At 42.4% G+C, this 20,498-nt stretch overlaps 1 protein-coding gene across 4 annotated transcripts in view; it reads left to right on the forward strand.

Annotated features, from left to right (window-relative positions):
• The first annotated feature begins 1,570 nt into the window (after positions 1-1,570).
• Positions 1,571-20,498, forward strand: part of TGFBR3 (transforming growth factor beta receptor 3) — a 199,181-nt gene continuing 180,253 nt past the window's right edge. For 2 of the 4 annotated variants that reach the window (XM_047725460.1, XM_047725461.1), the window contains exon 1: positions 1,571-1,904. The gene's annotated coding sequence lies outside the window, so the exon portion shown is untranslated. The remainder of the gene's footprint in view (positions 1,905-20,498) is intronic. The other 2 variants (XM_047725458.1, XM_047725459.1) reach the window with 1 other exon arrangement.

Consider the following 20,498-nt stretch of genomic DNA (forward strand, 5'->3'; position numbering starts at 1 on the left):
CTCTTTCTCTGACAAATAAGTGAATGAAATCTTTAAAAAAAAAAAAAAAGGAAAGAAAGGAAGAAGGAAAGAAAGAAAATGAAATTAGAAAACTGTAACATAATTGATACATTTAAATGTAGGATTAGATATTCACACCCAATTAAAGTGTTCATGTCTGCACTTGAAATGAAAACATGACAACGTGAAGCATGAATACTATGTAATTTGAGCCTGTGGGAAATCAAAGGCCTTAAATCTAGAGAGACTATATCAAAGCTGAGGCTAACTTCACCAGACTGTTTTTACCTTAGGGGTTTTATGACTATGTATATTTCCAAGGCCTAGTTCAACCCTCTCAAGCAGTAGGTGCTCAATAAATATTGATAAGGAAGGAATGGTTTATGGAGGAGGTTTAAAGTAAGTCAGGCAATCAAAGATGATTTGACCTTTATAAAAGTATCTCCTGGATTCCCTATGTATAGGTACAAGAGAAAGAGGATTGGAAATACTTCTTCTTTCAAAGTGGAGAAATCGAGTAACTTTCCAAATAATAATATAAGCAATAGTACAAGAAACTTCTCTGTTCAATTCCAGTATATTAAAGGCCTGGGACCAGAGGACTTTAAAGCTGGGAGAGGTCTCCTGGGCCAAGATCCTCGTTCTGCAGAGGAGAAAACAGCCTTGGAGAGTTTTAAGTAACTTGTCCAAGTGGAAGTCCAGTCTCAGAAACCTCTCGAACATGTCTTGTCTTTTAATAAGAAAACGAGGTGTAAGCAAGAGTATCAAAGTGGTGTTCTGCTTACTGCAGTCGTCCCCCTTGCAGTGCACAATTAACAGGCGCAGGTAGGGACGCGGAAGTTGCACCTTCGTTTCCGTCGTGCCCATGTTAGGATGGCTGGCAAAGCTGACCTAGCTCCTTTGTATTCATTTATTTAGCGAGCAGGGAGAAGGGCTGGGTAAGGCGCTCTCCGCTGTTAGAGGAGGAGGCAAGACCTCACTGGCGCCCAGCATCAGAGCGCATCTTGAGATAACAAGCAGGATTAGAGGTGGGAAAGACAAACAGGGACAGAATGAATGTGTGTGTGTGTGTGTGTGTGTGTGGGTGGGTGTGGTGGCGGGCTTTGCTAAGCAGTGGGCAGGAGGGTGTGATCAGTTTACTGGAAGATTTAGAATTTTTATTATCAAGACTGAAGTAAACCAAATAAAAACCCAACGCCTCCAGAGACTGGAAAGTTTGAAGGACGTAGTTCTTCAAACTACTTTGAGGGAGTGGATCCCTGCTTCTGGCGTCCGCATCCCCCTATCTTCACCCACCGCCCCCAGGACTGAGACACCCACTCGCCGCCCCACCTCGCGCGCGCAGCAGCCCGCGCGTTCCTAGGGCTCCTTCCCTCCCTCCCTCCTCAGCGCGAGGGGAAACGCTGGCTTCAGCAGCGCTCGGGACTCATCCATCAGCCGGGGAGGAAAAGGGGGAGGAGAGAGGAGGCGGGGGGCGGGAGGAGGAGTCTCCGGGCCGCGCGGAGCCCTCGGTGGGGCGGCGGCGGAGGAGCGCCCTTCCCCCCGCGCGCTGATTGCTGTGGCGTCTTGCCCGTCCCCGCCCGCGCGTGTGTGTGAGGCAGAGCGAGTGCGCTGGGTCGGCCCGATGGGGGTAATCGAGGGTTTCGGGGACGCAGAGCGGCGCTTTCCTCTCCCCAGTGAGTGAGGGAGGGACGTCGGCGGCTCTCGTGCCCGGTCGCTTTCCCTGGGCGATTCCCGGAGCGCCCTGCAGGAGGTGAAAGTCCCGGCGGGTCCGGATGGCGTAGTTGTGCCGCGGCGCAGCAGCTGCCGAAGCTCGCGGCCGCCGAGCGCTGGGCGGGGAAACTTTCCTCTGCTCTCTTCCAACTTGCGGCGGGTGGATCTCCGCCTGACACGCCGCCTCCGAGGTACGTGCGGGCCCGGCCCCGCGGCGCTGCAGCCCGCGCCACTAGCCCTGCGCCCATTCCGGCCGCGGGCTCTGCAGGCTGCGCGGTGTTTTTCGGCGCTGCGCGAGGCTCCGTGTCTGTTCGCGGCCGGGGTTGCACCGGCCGCCCGGACCCCCGGGCTCGGGAGGGCGGCGTTGGTGCGGCAGTGTTTACGCTCGGAAGAGCCGGGACCCGTGGCCCGCGGTGCGTGGGGAGCGGCGGTCCTGGGTCGGGTGGGCAGCGCTCGCGGCGATGCGCTGTCCTGGAGGAAGACTTCTGTCCTCGCTCTTGCTCTCCGCGGTTTCTTCCGACCCCCGCCGGGCGCGGACCACTTCCACTTGGGCGCGTGACAGCGTGGTGGGAGAGGTTTGTTGTGGGTTTGCACTCATTTGCCGTTGCGTAGGTTGCGCCCTGGGACTAGCGCACCGACGTGAGCGGCGCTCCCCGCAGCAGGCGCCCTCCAGGTGTGGTGCGGGCGGCGCGGAGAGCAGCGCTGCAGCCCTGAGCCCCGCGTAGAACGCTCCCCCCTGCTAACAGATTAGCCCATTACCCAGTTCATTTTGAAGAGTTCTCTTAGCCTGTTTATTTGATTAGAACAAACTGGAAGTCTTTGGGCTGTTGCTAGAAGAATCTGCTTCCAGACTTGTTATTAGGGCATTTGCCCACTTTGCAGAATCACGTAGTGTAGGTACCCGGCATTGTCAAGCGTGGTTTACCTTGGCACAGTGGAACCTAATGGATTTAGTGTGTTCTAAAAGAGCTGAGAGAAGAAAATCGCTCATTTCCTTAGCTGGGAAATGGGGATAATAATAGGTCTCATAAAGTCACTGTGAGGATTGAATGATTTAATATATGTAAAGTACTAGCGCCGAGCAAGTGTTAGAACTGCTTGTCCTGAGTCCAGAGGTGATGGGAAACGAGCAGAGGGTAAAGGATGGTAGCAGTGACAGCCTGCGATGGGGGAACCGTGGGTTTTCTGAACATCTCCCTTAGAAGAAAAGTGAGCGGTTTGGGTGGAAAGAAGTCTCTATAAGGAACGAAGTACGGGTCAAGACTTTTTAATTATCCTGAAATGATACTGTAAGGCACAGTTACTTCACTGTAAAATCAGCTATTTCTCTTGAACAATGATAACTGACGTTCATTGAGCCCAGACTGTGTGTCACTCTCCTGTATGCCTTGCGGACCACTTAAACTTCACACCCGCTCTGTGGTTAAAACACTATCAGCCCCATTTCTCAGATGAGACTGTAGAGGTTAGTTACTTGCTCAACCCATTATTTTCTGTTCTGACTCTAGAGCTAGTTGAGTCACCGAGTGCAGCAAGTGCAGTCAGGTTTGGGTGCGGTGAGCCCAGGCGTCTTCCCACGTTGTTCAGCTTTCCATTTTAGTTGGACATATCCCTTGAAACAGGAATAAGGTATCTGTGATTAATTTAGGTGATGTGCTTACTGGGGTGCCACATTGCAGCTCTGAAACCGGATCCAAGTAATTAAAAACAGAACCCTGATTAGCATTAATATGAATCTTTATTCTTAATTTCTTTTATTCTCTACACATTGTCAGAGTTACTTGGCTTCCTTAGGAAACAGCTTGGGGTTGGCACAGGAGGCAGGGAAATAATTCTTACCCCCTTAAGGGCTATTAAAATGAAATGGATTTCATGCCATTGTGTCAGTTAAAGGATGTTGCTCTGTTTCTTGGTGTTCTCTGTTTTTGGCTTTAATTCTGCATTGTTTAGTGTTTCAAGCTTCAGCATATTTTCAGCCCCTCAATTTGTCTTTGTCATTTGTCAGCTTTAATTTTTCCTGTTTTGATGGAATTGGACCATTACATGGCAGCTTTGCTTAACAACTGTTGATCCAGTTCATGTTTTTAAATATAAAAATCTCCAACTTACTTTTGAACCCCAGCACTTCAAAGGCAACCCCTGGGGAATTCATTGTTATTTTGAGTATTAGCCAATAGGGGGAGTATAATACACCATTGATGTCTATTAGGCACTTAAACCAGTTTTTAGAGTGTTAAACATACATTTCAGAAATGGAAAATGTTGTGGCTTTATCTAGCAAAATCACCAAGTTGCTTTCTGAGTTTACAGTGGAAAGCTGCGTTTAATTTCAACTGATTTACAATAAGAATGACCTTGAGGACCAAGCCTATCTGTTGGACATATGTCAAGAACTCTGGTGGTTGGACAGACATTAAATACACTTGCACGTGGTTTTTGCCATTTGTTTTCCCTAAGAAGTGTCTTTAAGATGATTTTGTGCACTTTGAATAATATTTCAAGTTATCTAGGAGAACTGGGAGTCGGAAGAGGTCCATTGTGAATCTTTTAATGATCCTCATTTATCTTTTGTAGAAAATTGGATGTAGTGAATTTGTTCTCAGGGAGGTTGGTGCACTTAGAATCCTGTCATTATCATTCTTGATCAACATCTTCCACGTGCAATAACAGTCCTGAATAACAGCAATTCTAGGCATTCTTCAGAGGCTTATATTTTAGTAAACAGTAATAGTTCAGAAGTATCCTGTTTGTCTAGTAAAGGTGTGATAGACCTCATAGACACTCATTCTTATAAATATAATATAAATATTTTTAAGAATTAACATGCTTGGAAATACAGTAAAACTAAGTTTTATTTATTTATTTATTTATTTATTTATTTTTAAAGATTTTATTTATTTGACAGAGAAAACGGGTGCATACGCACAAGCCGGGGGAGAGGCAGGGAGAGGGAGAAGCATGACCTGAGCCAAAGGCAGACGCTTAACTGACTGAGCCACTCAGGTGTCCCTAAAAACTGAGTTTTGAAAAAGGTTTTCAGTCTTTGCCTGCAGTTTTGTAGGATGGTTTCCTTGTTTCTTGTGTATCAGGTAGTTTTGACTTTATTTCATTTAGCAAGCTAAGGGCATGTGGATCCTTTTAAAAAAATAACTTTTTTTGGAAAAAAAAAAACTTTCAAATTTAGTCCCTTCTTTATAAATCTCAGCATTGCAATAGTTCCTTCAGGGTAGCATCTTATTTCTGATTTAACTTAGTCTTCCATGATCTGATGTACTGCGCTCTTCAGCAACATTTTTTAGCTCCCTACCCTTAATAGGCTTCTGGTTCGTGGTCTTAGAGTTTGGCAAATTAGCTGTCCTCTTTCAAGCCTCTTAAAGCTGGGGGCCAAGATGCCTTAAGGCTTCCTAAGGCTTTGTCTTGGAAAGCCTTTATAGATTGACAGAATGGATTTGCTTAAAAGAAGGTATTGTCCTATTCTTTTTAAGTCTCAAAGGAATTAATCTTTTCCTTTTGCATGCAAACTGAGTTGCTTCTTGTAAAAGTCAGGTGACTCTGCTGAAGGGCAGAATCTGGACCCAAGCGGCCTAGGAATTTGAATGTCCTCTTGAGTATGGCACTGCGAAGGTGGTCACACTGACTTCTTTAGGACGTAACTGACCACTGATTTCCTGGGATGATAAATCTGGAAAGTCCTGACTTTACATTTCAGACTAACAGAACAGTTAGAATTTAGAGGATGACTGGTAACTATTGATATTGCTGTAATATTTTTTTCTGGGTGAATTTGCTGTCATCTTTTTGAATTACCTCTGTTCTGGATAACCCATCTTGAAAATATTTTTTCCCTTGATTGCTATTGGACAAAAACTTATTATAATTGTCAGGTTCATTAATTAATGAGGACAGTTATCCCCCTTTTCTTCTTTACTTGCTCTTAACAGCTGTTTGAAAATGATTTTATCACTTTTGTACATTGGAGCATTTTCCTGGTGATTTTTAACTTCTGAAATTTTGAAACTTAATATTAAGTACCTTTTGAAATTTGCATAACTCAAGTAAATGCTTTTAGAGGTCTTTACCTTGTAAGTAATCTTGTATCACCTCTAGAAATATGGACAGTTTGGAATGTAAATGAACAAATCCAGGTGTTATGAAAAGGTCACTTTCCACAAATAACAGTTAGCCTTTAACTGTTTCAGTAAGAGCTTTTGTGGCTTTTAAAGAAAATTACTGCACCAAGATCCGTGGCAGTAATTTCTCTGGTTCCACATCTTCAGAGTTAACACTTGGAATGACAGCATTGTCTCTTTGTAGCATTTCATAAAATATAAGCTATTGCTAATTTGGTTGGTTTCCAGTCAAGCTGAAATAAATCAACACAGCTTAGAAGGACTTTATAAAAAAATGATCTAGGTCCATTTCCTGGGCTCTGTCCATTTCTAGATTTCTTGTTTTATATCTTTTGAAATAAAACATTTGTTTGTTAACTGACGTTGAGCCTTATTTTCTGTTTGCAAAGCCCTTGCTTAAGATTTAGCACAGATTTCTGAATATTTTTTCCTTCTTTCAGAGGGAGAGTAATGATTTTTATCTCTCAACCAAGATGTGTGCCAATATTTAGTTTTTGAAACATTTGTAAACATTCTCTTGAGGCCACTCTGATTTGGACCTTGTGCATTTTTTATTCTTTGGTTTTTCTAGGCCAACCTTCAAGACTTCGTAAGAGGATAACTAAGGACATACTTACGAGGCATGATATCTTTTAAAATTGAGATTATTACTGAAGGTCTGAAATAAGAGCCCCAGAGTCATGCCCTTAGGCCATCCTGGTATCTCCTGCTTAAACATAATCATAGGGGAAAAAAAGATTAATACTGATGTTGGTGCTGAAACCTTCAAGTCTGGCAAGAGGACTCTGAATTAGAGTGGAGTGTAGCAAAGTTCATTTTTAGGATTTAATGTTAAATTGTTGCCATAGCAATAATTCAGAATTAAATCTAAAATATTATCGCTATCTTTACTTTATGAAAAAGGATGGTGATACAGAAGCATAGACTCTCCCTATCTCTTGGACGCTGGGCTCCAAGGGAAAGGGGGTCAGAATGGGGTACTGTTTGTAGAGAAGAAAGCGTCTGCTTGTTTGTCCTTCCAAGTACATAATTCATTTCCTTGGTACATGCTGAAGGTCAGGATTTTGTGTGAAATTGCAGATGGAACATTTGTAAAAACACATTTAAGTTAATTAGTCCTTCAGAAAATGATCTTTAGAAAACAGTTTTATAGATACTAGTCCTTGGGCTTTCCTGTTGATTGGATTGCCCTGGGAGAAGGTCTGCAGCTCTCTAGGTCTGATGACTAACCACCACTGATGGGTAAGAACACCAAGGACTAGGTGGATGGTCTAGCAGAACTTTGGATTTCTTTTTTTAATTCTTATTTACTCTTTTATTAACGGGAAGTTGATGAATGCTTAATTCAGTTTGTTATGTGAAAAGATTTCCTTTTGGGAGTATAATTCTGTTAGCATTTTTAGTGATTTATGTGTTTTGACAGTGTGAAATTGGTCATTGGGTGCAAAAATACACTGCTGCCTATTTGCAAATTTCATTTCATAATTAACTGTATGATGATGGCTGGAGCAGAATGTGGCTTTTTTTTTTTTTTAATAATTGGAAGGTTATTTTAAGTGAAATTCTTAGATTCCAATCTCAAAGCCCTGTGTCTTCTGTGTGGCACTGCCTGTGTTGTTATGAGTGATCTCTTTCTATTTTTCTTTTAGAACAAAACATACTCAAACACAAAACTCTCTTCTGAGTGTCCATAAAGAATAAATGTCTCATTTTGTTGTATTAGACTGTGCAGTTGGCTGGCGAATTAACTTCAGCTTTGAGGGAATGCACCGTTGACTCATTACATACATTTTGCATTATTACATTGTAAGGTGTTCCCTATGTGTGTGGGAGAAGTTTCTGATCTTCTAAATGGGCATCTTTACTATTGCTGGTCTCTTTCTGTCAAAAAGCCTTTCTTAGCAGACATTCCTTAGTTTTCTTATTCTTTTGTCTTTATAGAGATTGTTATCTGTTGTGTATTCATCAAATACCACGGGAATCATGAAAAAATTACTTAGGATAACAACCAACTTTGTGAATATCCACCAGGCTTTTCTTTTGTATCTGTCATATTCATCCATTATAATTGTTCCCCAACCATTGGATGCATCATGTTTTTGGAGCCAGGGGAAGGATGACCTACTTGATACTTTTCACTTTTTTTTTTTTTTTTCTCTTGGAGTTGTGCGTTTCTCAGTTTGTGGCGTCTTTATTTCATTATTAGAGTTTTGCTTTCTAAGATATTCAAGATTTTAATTTTATTCAGTGTGTGGGCTAATAAAGTTTCATGTAGAATCAGTCCTACTAAATTCTTCAAAATAGTTCCAGAAAGCATCCCATTTAGGTACCTTGTTGGGTGTAGGGCTTTTGGTAATGTTCAGTTGGGAGATAACTGAACTCAGAGCAGGATTCTCTTTAGCTTAACTGGGTGGAAAAGGGAGGGTAGCATCTAATTCATTAGGACAAAATGAACTTTTGTATAATAATGAGGGATTTAAGTGTTTTCTTTGGAATTAAGATCTCTTTTAAGTAGGTATATAGGTACAAGTTTTGCAAAAGAAACTTTGCTAAGGCTGAGGTTCTGTAGTTGGCAACTCCTGTAACCCCAAAGATCCTGTTCTCTGAAGCCAGGAAAAAGCAGTCTGTTTCCAATTATATATCACAAAAATAGGGAAATTAAGCCAAGGAAAATGATCATTTGGGGGTTGGGTTGCTTTTTTGTGGAGGGTAAAGGAGAAAGGACTGTAGATGCACATTAACAAAGAAATCTGTTAAGTCTTTCTGGTTGGCTCTCAAATTTTTCTCAAGTGTTCTGTATCGGAAGTTAAGAATAAATTTGGGATTAAAAACTTCTCCTTCAGCTCCTTTTTGTTTCTCAGAGTTCTCAGGCAGATTGTGCTGACAATGGCTGGTGTGTTTGGGAGAGGCTTTTCCAGTCCGAATGGTGTCAGGTCATGGACGCCAGCATCATACCAGGTAGTCAGTGCGGTGGGGCTTTTGCGAACACTTTTTACCAAGCTCGAATGCTGCTGAGCATTACTCTGCTGGTGAAGAAAGGCTAAGGGTGTTGGGGTGAGAAGCCTAATTGGAATTTGGGTGATGTGTGGGTGCAGATAGTGTCCTCAGTCCTTGTCAGAAGCACCTAGGCTTTTCTGAATGCCTGTGGCTAGTTTCAGGATTAGTGGTCCTACGATACCCAGGTGTTACCAAAGAAATCTCCTTTGCGCTACCAGAAGATCACCCCCAGCAGATCTTAGTTCCTGTTTCTCACACCTTACACCTCCACAGAGTATTGAATAAAACTTTCCTAATGGTGCAGACTCTTTGGTAACAAGGCAGTCTGCTGAGGCTCGTGGTGTTTGGCTATTGGCTCATTTCTTCTCACCTCCTGCTGAAGACCTCAGCCGGCTGCAGGCAGGCTCCCACACCCACCCTACGAAGGCGTTACCAAGGTGCTAGAAAAGGTGCAAGGTGCAAAATTCATGCTTGCTTTCAGTCAGCATCTCCACTGTCCTCTATCTGGGACCTTTGCTGCTTAACTCTTTCCCCGAGTTTTATCATCTTAGTTTCCCTAGAGCTACTTCTTCTGGTTTCCCCCTTTCCTTCCCCATCTCTCTTCAGGTTTCTTTTCCAGTGCTTGATCCCTACGTATTGGCATTCTCCAAGGTTCTTTCTTTTCCCTTTCCCTTCTCTTCTCAGTTTACATTTTGTTGTTCACATTTCCATGCCTCAATGGCCACGTCTCTACCAGTAACTTCCAGTTTTATATTTCATACACTTATTTCCAGCAGCTACCTGGTGGTTCTGTAGGTCTTTCTGTTTAAACCAAGTCCCAGACCCAACACACTATTTCTCTGTGGTCCCCAGTCTCAATCCTTCATTTCCTCTGTCAGTAAATGGCACCAGTTACCAAGCGAGGAGCCTCAGGCACACTAAACTGCCTTCTGCTTACTTCTCTGAGCTGAATAAGACCAGTCACACGCGGCTTACCTTTTTAGCAGATCTCAGCTGACCTTTTCTTTTCTTCTCCATTCCCAAATCATCATCTCATCTGCACTGTTGCGCGGGTCCTTCAGTTAATTTTCCTGGCTTCGACATCTCTGTTTCCAACAATTCATCCATTTCGGTTGGTACCTTTTAAAACACAAATCTCTGTTTTCATTTCTTACATTTTAAAAATCACTGCTGTTCCATCATCCTTGGCACAAGATGTCCACTTACTAACAATGTAGCCTCAGCCTACTTTTTCAGGCCACTTCTCTTTCCACTTCTTCCTGAACCTCACTATGCTCATACCAGAGTCCTTATGGTTTCCAGAGCGTGCCATGTGCTCTCATGCTCCGAAGCCTTTGAACTTGTCTCGTTTAGCGTCCCCTCTCTTCCCTTCTCTGGTCGTCTCTTGCTTCCTCATCCAGGGTTTCTCTCTCTGCTGTCAGTGTGGTGAAGCCACACATGGCTCCTCCTGGCAGTTGGGTTAGTTGTTTCTTCCCTTAATTTCTCTCACAGGATTTCTGCTACCTCCCGAGAACTTTTTTTCTTTCTCTGCCAGATTGTGGACTTCTAGAGCAGGATCGAGTCCCATCATCTCTGTACCTTGAAAGTGTGACATGAGCTTGGCATATAACATATATTGTCAGATTGAATTCTTCATCTCACTTCCACTTCAGCTAAAGGTTTGGGGAGAGATGAGGCTTACAGCGGGTATAAACTGTAACTGTATAGAAAATGCAAAGGAAATAAACTCAGAGTGTTTAGGGTTAGAGTGGCTGTTAGGAATAATCCCAAGTCCCTCTGAAGATGAGAACAGCCAGGTACCTGGGTCACACAGCTGGGGAGTAGTTCTTCCTTTCTTATTTCTCTGCAATATATTCCACCCAATAGCCAGAGTGGCTCTGACAAAACCGAAGTCAGATCCTGTCATTCCTCTGCTTAAAATACTCTAATGTTCTGTCTTTCTCAGTGTAAAAGCCAAAATCTTTACAATAATCTATAAAGCTGCAGACAACCAGCTGCGACTTCCTTGGCGATTACCTCTTCGAACTCACTGTTGTGCTCTCTGGTCTACTCTCTGTGCTCCAGCATCCTGGCCTGTTTGCTGTTCCCTGAGCGTGACAGACATGCTATCTCAGGACCTTTGCATGTGCTGTTTCCTTTGCTTGGAATGTTTTTCTCTTAGATATCTACAGTTCACTTCCTGTAGGTCCTTACCCTAAACAAAGAAATAAACCAAACCAAGGACCCCCAAAATTTCCTTTCCTTCTTCTCTGTTTTGTTTTCTTAGCATTTATCTCTATCTCATATATAATTACATATATTTATAATTTGTTTCCTCTGACTAGAAGGTAAGCTCCATGAGGTGGCAGGGCCTTTTATGTTTTTTTTTTCCCTGTTGAATCCCTGTACTTGGAGCAGTGCTGGTATGGAGCAGGCACTTGATAAATACTTGTTAGATGAATAAATGAATGAGATGATCTCATGGATTTCTTACAGCCCCAGTTAAATGTATATACTTAAGGCATTACAAAGGGAAAACTATCGGGTCTGTCTAGAAGAAGGAGAATCTGATGTTTAAAAAGCCTCATTCAAGACCTGTCATACTAGAACATTGACCTCTTTTTAATTGACTGAAAACAGCAACCATGGGCTCTCCCCAGCCTTACAAGTGGTTTGGGAAGATTCCCAGTTTACCTCTCACAGGCTTGGGCTTGCCATGGTTTGTCTCTGCCTGTGATTTGCCCTTTAACCCATTGGGTTGCACAGATGAAAAGTAAACATAGCATTAAAGAAAAGAGCAGGGGGAGAGGGTATATGGCAGAGGAGCGGAGTTTCCCTGTGGCCCTGACATCTTCCTTTGGCTCTGGGCCCATCCACAGGGCCACTCACCGAACCTTCCTGATTGCTTCAGGGCTGTGCTCTAAGGAACAGTCTGGGGACTGCCAGGCCAGATGACTCCTGAATTTTGCTTTGATGTTCTAATTTCTTTGAAAAGAAACACTAAGTTTAATCCAAAAGGACAACGGAGAAAGGTTTTTTTGTTTTGTTTTTTGTTTTTAAATTAAATTATGTCCTAATTTTGAAGAGAAGTTTTAACCCTTCTCAAAATGGGGTGCAGTTGAAATTACCACCAGCTTCTGTCAGTGATGCTAGTGAGGAGTCGAGACTGGTGAGATCTGTTTTATGAAACCAGTGACTTAAATCCAAGGGACGGTGAGTTACAGTTCTGAAGAAGCATCTGATTTTTGGAGATAGGGGTTATGTTGAATGAAGAGCATAATTTGTATTAGTGTAACAGGGATTTTAGAATAATTTGCCTCCTGCTCTTTCTGTGATAACATCAGTGTGCTTCCCACAGAGTCCTCCTCATCAGGACAGGAAGTCCAGCTAAGGAAGTCGAAGGCTTAGGAGGAAGTTATTGGCCATGTACAAAACTAACAGCATAACTTAACTCTCAGATTCAAAACTATCAAACTGAAAATAAATTGTCTTGAACGTAGATGTTATCGATGATCTAGTTAAAAATCATAGCCACCATTTCCTGAAACCTAAGAACATACTAGGTATTAAGTACTTTCTGTGTTACTAATTTACTTAATTCTAGTAACAACCCCATTAGGGAAATAGAATCATTATTTCTACCTTATAGCTGAGACTTGGAGGTATTTAGTAAGCTCCCCACAGCTACACTGGTAGGAAGACACAGGGCAGGATTTGAACCCCAATCGGCCAGGGGGTGGTCCCCATACTTTCTGCTGTACTGTGCTGGATGTAGTCTGCTCTGCGAACACACAAAGTGTGTACTCCCAGCAGGGCCTTTACACTCGCTCTCCCCTCTGTCTGGGATGCATTTCTTTCATAGCTGTCTCTCACCCCTCTGCTCAAATGCCACCTCATCTGTAAGGCCCTCTGATAGGGTTCTGGTAACCAGTTCCACTGTGTGTTCGGGGAGGGAGGAGCTCCTGTTTGTGGTGTCAAGAGAATCAGGCAGACCTGGGCTCAGACGCTGTACCAGGACTTACTAGCTGGTGACCCTTGGGTGGTTGAGCCTCTTGAAGTCTCACTTTTCTCACTATAGAGTGAAGGATCTTCTTGGGCTGTTGACAGGATGAAATGAGAAATTGTGAAAAACACAGTAGGTGCTCAGTAGGTGGTAGCTGAGATATTTTGTGGGGTTGGAAGAGGAGTGTGTTAGCTCTAATAGGAAGGGGAATGTGGAATAAAAACATGAACAACCACAGAGTAATTACAAAGCAGCATGTGGACAAGTCTTGGCTGTGCTACTAACTAGCTGTGTAACGGTGGGCCAATCACTAAGTCTTTCTAATTCCTGGTTTGCTAATCTGTAAAATTAGAGGGCTGGAGTGGATGTTATCTATTTCTAACGTTCTGGGTCAGCTCTGGGTAGAAGATGACATGGAACAAATTATACACAAAATGTTAAGGAGACTATTCACAGGTGGGTGGGATTAATTGGAATGGTTTTTAGAATGAGGTGAGGGGAATGAGTAGAGTTCATGGAGTTTAAGGAATAGAATAAAAATGGCAGGTGTTTTTTTTTTTTTTTAAGATTATTTATTTATTTGTTTGAGAGTTAGAGAGAAAGAGCACAGGAGAGGCAGAGGGAGGGAGTACAACAGGCTCCCCACTGAGCAGGGAGCCCAACGTGGAGCTTGATCCCAGGACCCTGAGATCAAGACTTGAACCAAAGGGAGATACTTAACCGACTGTGCCACCCAGGTGACCCCACAATGCCAGTTTTGATAAGATGGGCACATCTGACAAAATTCAGGTTTTGTGTGTGCCTTCACTGCTCAGAAGATAATGATTTAAATATTTTTTGTTTATACAAGCTATGTATTAAAAATAGGTACTATAGTATTAGTATTTTATTTACACTTACGTTGGCAAATTGAATGTTTTCCTTGGAGAATACTTTCCCATTTTGTGAAATCATTTGTACTAGCCATCACATGATCATGTATTTCAAATTTCCACAAGCGTATTTGAAGTCTCCTTTTATAGGAGGGATTCAGGATTAGTTGTTAGTCCATATAATGACAATTATACATAAGGTATAGAATAAAATATGTTCTTGTTTAATCTCTTCGTATTGGAGATGAAGAAGTTGAAGCCCAGAATGGAGTGACTTGTCTGGACTTGTAAAACACGTTGGTGCCAGAACTCCTGTCTTGCCTGTTCCTTTGAAGCTGCCTGAGGCATAAGTTCTTTCTTAGACACAGCTCTTATTTGTTGGTTTATCACTTATTATTGAGGAACGTTTTGATAAGTCGCCATCCTTCCATACTTTTAACTGTAATATACGCAGTCATGTTTTATACTTGCTACCCACTATGGTACTGTCATTGGATGGCTGCTATATGCTCAATAGGTAGGCTGTTACTACTACCAGCTAGACCGAGATCCTTCTCTGTAGAGTGAACAGATGCAGGGAAGCCATACCTGGAAGGAAATAATCACATAAACATTTACCTGCAGAGTTGACTTGCACTACATTCCAGGTGTCTGAGTTTTACTTCCTCTGAGGCAATCCTAGGAGGCTTCCTTAAAGAAGTAGTGCTTGGGGTGCCTGAGTGGCTCAGTGGATTAAAGCCTCTGCCTTCGGCTCAGGTCATGATCCCAGCCTGGGAATGAGACCTGCATCAGGCTCTCTGCTCAGCGGGGAGCCTGCTTCCTCCTCTCTCTCTCTGCCTGCCTCTCTACTTGTGATCTCTGTCATAAATAAATAAAATCTAAAAAAAAAAAAAAAAAAAAAGAAGTAGTGCTTATACACGGAGTTAAGACTAAAGATCGTGGTAAGTAGCCGTGTCAGGGAGACTATGGAAGGTCACTGAGTTCCAACACAGTTGGAACACTCTTCTGGAAACAAGGGCGTGGTCCTTTTGTGGGGCAGAATTGAGGCAGGTGCGGCTGGAGCGCTTGGAGGATAAGGTCAGACTAAGGAGGCAACATCCAGCAGTCATGGGAAGGTTTCTGGTTTTCATCCTTGACAGCAATGGGTGACCACTGAAGGGTTTTAATTCTTAATGTTTCACATGCCTAAGCTGCTGAGCCCTCTCTTTACCAAATAAATCAGTGAAATAATTGAAATGTTATCTATTGAGGGATTACCCCCATTTAAGAGATATAATATTATCTTGGAAATCAATGAGAGGAAGAAAAAAATAAGAGCTTAATTGCAGTTAGCAAAATAGAATAGTCTATTGCTGAAGTGTTTATTCTGAATTCATATTATTTGCAGAATCCCTGTGAATATAAATAATCATGTGACTAAAATATTTTAGTAAATTACTATATATTGTACAAAATAGTCTTATGGGGGTCCCCAGAGTTTTTTTAATGGCTTAGTGCTTGCTTGCTAGTGCCTAAAGGATGATGGCTCGTGTCCTGAGGATATTCAGATGTGCTGACTTTTGCTGGAATAATTGCAGCTTCATGATTTAATCAGCCCTTGTGGTGATAGCTGATTCCTCACTCTAGGCAACTTGGTTGGCGGCGGTGCCAGGCTGAGTTCCTCAGCCTTCGGCTAAACCCCTGAAGCTAATTTGGGCATCATAAGGTAGAGTCTAGGAAGGCCATGCAGCCAGATCCCTGTAACTTACACCAGAGTTGTTCAGACAGTAGCTTTACCACACTTTCAGAACAGCTTTGCAATATTATGACTATCTTTAGGGCTCCGATCTTGTATTGGGTTTGGAGTCCTTGGTTTTTGGTAATGTAGGTATTTTTTTAGATTCTAGACAATGAAGTCTAATCCCCAAATGAATACAAATTTGATATAAACTGTATTATTTTGCTGCTAGTAGTTTGCTTGGTATTTTGAAAGTCTAGGGGTATTTTATTTTATTATTTATTAAAGATTTTATTTATTTATTTGACATACAGAGATTACAGTCAGAGAGATAGGCGGAAGCAGGCCCCCCACTGAGCAGAGAGCCAAACTTGGGGCTTGATCACAGGACCATGACCTGAGCCGAAGGCAGAGGCCTTAACCCACTGAGCCACCCAGGCGCTCCGAAAGTCTAGCGGTATTTTAACCGGGGGGGGGGGGGGGGGGGGGGACCTCAGTGACTATTTTTGTTTTTTAAATGCACTGTGTGGGCCTGGTATTGTTTTAGGTACCATGCCCATATTCTAGCTCACATATTACAATCAGAATGTCATTAACATCTTACAGATAAGGGGATGGCAGAGGCTGTCCGACCTAACACGTCTGGTTAGGCCTAGTTTAGAGTTCCCAGGTATCGTTCTCTATTAATTTTAGCTTAAAATTATAAGCAACAGAAATCTTTGGATGCAGAAATATTAAATGTGAAAGGTGGTTCTTGGAATATTGCAAGGATGGGTGAAAAATCCTAGTTAGTGAACTTGAATAAAGCGTGGTCTTTCACAACAATGTGGAATATTTCCATGCCCACCCTCTCCTTTCTGCCATATTTTGCTTGGGCAGTGAGATCTGTTGTGCTTGGGATAGACAAGAGGGGCTTTTAAGGACTAGACTGAAGGTCAGCCCCAAGGGAACTAAAGATGCTGGGGCCAGCCACAAATGTGCTGGTCACACTCTCAGTCAAGAGTGAGGGTGGGCCAGGCCCTGGAGGTGCTGGGGAGAGTAAAGTCCAGCTTTTTGCCACATTTTGTAACCTCTGTGCCTGCTACCTTTCTTGCCATTGAGTCTTCATGTGGAATTCCTTCCCATATGTAAGGTAGTTCAAAAGTAATTCTTTTTTTTCCTGCCACCGACAGCCACAGAATGTTGGGATTTTAAATGAATCTTAGGCCTCAGGATCCTTCTCTATGGTAGAGATAGTCAACTGACAAATAGTGATAGCTTATCTGCTGTTATGTATATAATTTCATTTGATTCTTGGAGTGACCCTGTGATGTAAGTAGGGTTAGTTTCATCTTAAAAATAAAGAAATGGGGTTGAGGGGCCTGGGTGGCTTAGTCAGTTAAGTGTCTTGACTCATGATCTCAGGGTCCTGGGATCTAGTCCTATGGTGGGGCTCCTTGCTCAGCAGGGAGCTTGCTTCTCTCCCTGTCCCTACCCCCTACTCATGTGTGCACTTGTGCACACGCTCTCTCAGATAAATAAATAAAATCTTTTTTTTTTAAAGATTTTATTTATTTATTTGACAGACAGAGTTCACAAGTAGGCAGAGAGGCAGGCAGAGAGAAAGGGGGAAGCAGGCTCCCTGCTGAGCAGAGAGCCTGATGGGGGCTCGATCCCAGGACCCTGAGATCATGACCTGAGCCGAAGGCAGAGGCTTTAACCCACTGAGCCACCCAGGCGCCCCAAATAAATAAAATCTTAAAAAGAAAAAAACACAACTGGGCCTGCATTCCGATCTAAGCCTCTTTTCTTTGTTTGATCTGGTATGAGCCTTTTAAAAATTTTTTTTAAAATTTTTAAAAGATTTTATTTATTTGACAGACAGAAATCACAAGTAGGCAGAGAGGCAGGCAGAGAGAGAGGGGGAGGCAGGCTCCCTGCCGAGCAGAGAGCTCGATGTGGGGCTCGAACCCAGGACCCCGGGATCATGACCTGAGTCTAAGGCAGAGGCTTCAACCCACTGAGCCATCCAGGTGCTTCGAGCCTTTTTTTTTAAATTAAAGATTTTATTTGTAAATAATCTTCACACCCAACGTTGGTCTCCAACTTACAACCCCAGGATCAAGAGTCACAAGCTCTATCAGCTGAGCCAGCCAGGTGCCCCTCTGTTGTGTCTTGATGGATCTTGCATGCACTGTGGGCTCCCTTCAGTCTATTCTCCATAGGGTGCTCAAGGAAATCTTAGTTTATTTTTAATTTTTATTTTTTCCAATTATATTGAGATTAATTGACACAAAGCATTGTATAAACTTAAGGTGTAAAATGTGAAGATGTATGTGTGTATATACATACATACATATATATATATATACACACACACATATATATATATACATATATATATAAATGATCACCACAATAAGTTTACTTAATGTCCATCACCACACTTAGTTACAAATTTCTTTTCCTGTGATGAGAACTTTTAAGATTTACTCTCTTAGCAACTTTCACATACAGTATTGTTAACATGTGGTCATCATATTGTATATTATATCCCCAGGACTTCATTTATCATATAACTGATGTTTGTACCTTTTGATCACCTTCTCCCACTTCCCCTACCCCTTACCTCTGGTAACCACCAGTCTGTTCTCTATTTCTTTTCTTTTCTTAACTTGACTCCACACCCAGCGTGGAGCCCAGTGTGGGTCTTGAACTCACAACCCTGAGATCAAGACCTGAGCTGAGATCAAGAGTCAAATGTTTAACTGACTGAGCCACCCGGGCGCCCTTGTCCCGTTTCTATGAGTTTGGCTTTTTAGATTCTACATACAAGTGAGCTCATACACTATCTGTCTTTCTCTGTTTGACTTACTTCACTTAACATAATGTCCATGGGGTCCATCCATGTTGTTACAAACGCAGGATTTCCTCTGTGTGTGTTTGGCTGAGTAGTATTCCATTGTGTATATATACTGTATTTCCTTTATCCATTTATCTTTTGATGGACATTTAGTTTATTTTCAGGTCTTGGCTGGAACATAGGGGTACAGGTATCTCTTCAGCATAGTGATTTTATTTCCTTTGGCTATATACCCAGAAGTGGAGTTGCTAGAGTATATGGTAGTTGTATTTTTTAATTTTTTAATTTTTTTTATTTTTAAAGATTTTTATTTATTTATTTGAGAGAGAGACAGTGAGAGAGAGCATGAGCGAGGAGAAGGTCAGAGGGAGAAGTAGACTCCCCATGGAGCTGGGAGCCCGATGTGGGACTCGATCCCAGGACTCCAGGATCATGACCTGAGCCGAAGGCAGTCGTCCAACCAACTGAGCCACCCAGGCGTCCCTGTATTTTTAATTTTTTGAGGACTCTCTGTACTGTTTTCCATAGGGCTTGTCCCGGGGAAAAAAAAAATTTTTTTAGAGTACAGTCTATGTCCAACATGGGGCTTGAACTCATGATCCTAAGATCAAAAGTCGCGGCTCTGCCAAATGAGCCAGCCCGGTGCCCCTGTCCTGGGGAAGTCTTAACCCAGTAGATCCCACCACCTCCCTGCTTAAACCCTTTCTTAAACTTTATTCCTCTCCTTTTCCTTTCAGGTTTACAGCCTTGCTCCCTCCAGCATCAGGGAACTGTAATGGTTCTTCTACCTGTAATGTCATCCCTCACCCTTTTAAACCTCTACTTATCCTTCAGGTTGTGGGTACTTTTCCTCTAGAGTTCTTCTTACAGCGTCTGATTACAAATTTGTGAGTATTGGTCGATTTATTTCACCAGACTTGAAGGCCATGAGGACAAAGAACATATCTCTTTGCTTGGCCATTATCTTCCCATGGCATAGAGTAAACAATGACTAAAGACTTACTGAAGGGGGAAATGAAGCTCAGGAAATTAAATATCTTGCCTAATGTAACAAATGGTGTTACTTCTATTAGAATATAAGCTCCATGAAGGCAGAGTTTTTGGCTCCTTTTTTCACTGCTGTATCCTTGGCATCTTCAACAGTGCCTGGTTTATAGTAGTTAATATTTGTTGACTATTGAGTGTGAATGCGATTCTAAAGATTTTTTTAAAATGTTTTTATTTTTACTTTTATTTTTTTAGAGAGTTAACTCATTTTGGAGAGAGTGAGGCAGGGGAGGGAAAGAAAAACTTAAGCACGCTCCCAGCTGAGCGGGGAGCTGAGCGTGGAGCCTGACACGGGGCTCAGTCTCATGATTCTGAGATTACGACCTGAACTGAAACCAACAGTTGGATGCTTAACTGACTGCGCCACCAACGTGACTGGATGCCAGAGATTTCTTATCCAAGCCCAGGACTTTTCCCCTTGTGCCAGATCTGTCTGAAAATGGGGATTTGGAATTACCAGTTTCTCTTTATAGTAGAGAAATCTGAGAATTGCTGTTGTGATTCAGTAAGGTGGCTTTGCTTTTTCTGTGTACAGGTCTCGAAGGGCATCCAAATGTCATTAGACAAACAACAGTATCTCTTCTACATCCTGTAAACCCCTTTTTACAGGCTGCCAAGCTAGATACTGATGTCATCCATCCTGCCTCATTTCTGAATCCCCTGAATAACATGTTGAATAACCATCAGAACTGTTCCTCTACCAGCTTTTATTTACCGTTTGCAGACTTCACAGTATATTTCTCTCTCCAAAATTCACTTACACGTCAGACCAGAAACTTTAATGTTCTATTAAAAAATAATGTCATGTTTAAGGTACCAGAAACTCAGGTGTTTATTTACCATCTGAGTTTAGGGAATGATAATTTTTTTTTATTCCACTCAATATATCTCTGTTTTAAAGATCTTCAAATTTGTTGAATATTTTCCTGAATAGTCTTGGTGTGAAGATACGACAATGCACAGGCTTGTGCTTCATCTTGCCTTTTGCAGTTTTCAGAGTACTTGGAGTCACACAGCATTACCAAGGATTCTTTATTTGTTAAAGTTGCCACCTAGAGTCCTGAAGTCAAGTCACCTTGTGATCAGTAGCGATTTGTACAGAGGGTATATGTCAACCTGGAAGTCCCCTCATCCAGTGGCAGCCCCAGCAGGCTTCTCCCTCTCTTGGAAAAAACTGTTCTGTTTTCAGAGATTGAGA

Source organism: Lutra lutra, chromosome 4 (assembly GCF_902655055.1).
Source record: "Lutra lutra chromosome 4, mLutLut1.2, whole genome shotgun sequence".
NCBI classification, from domain to species: Eukaryota; Metazoa; Chordata; class Mammalia; order Carnivora; family Mustelidae; genus Lutra; species Lutra lutra.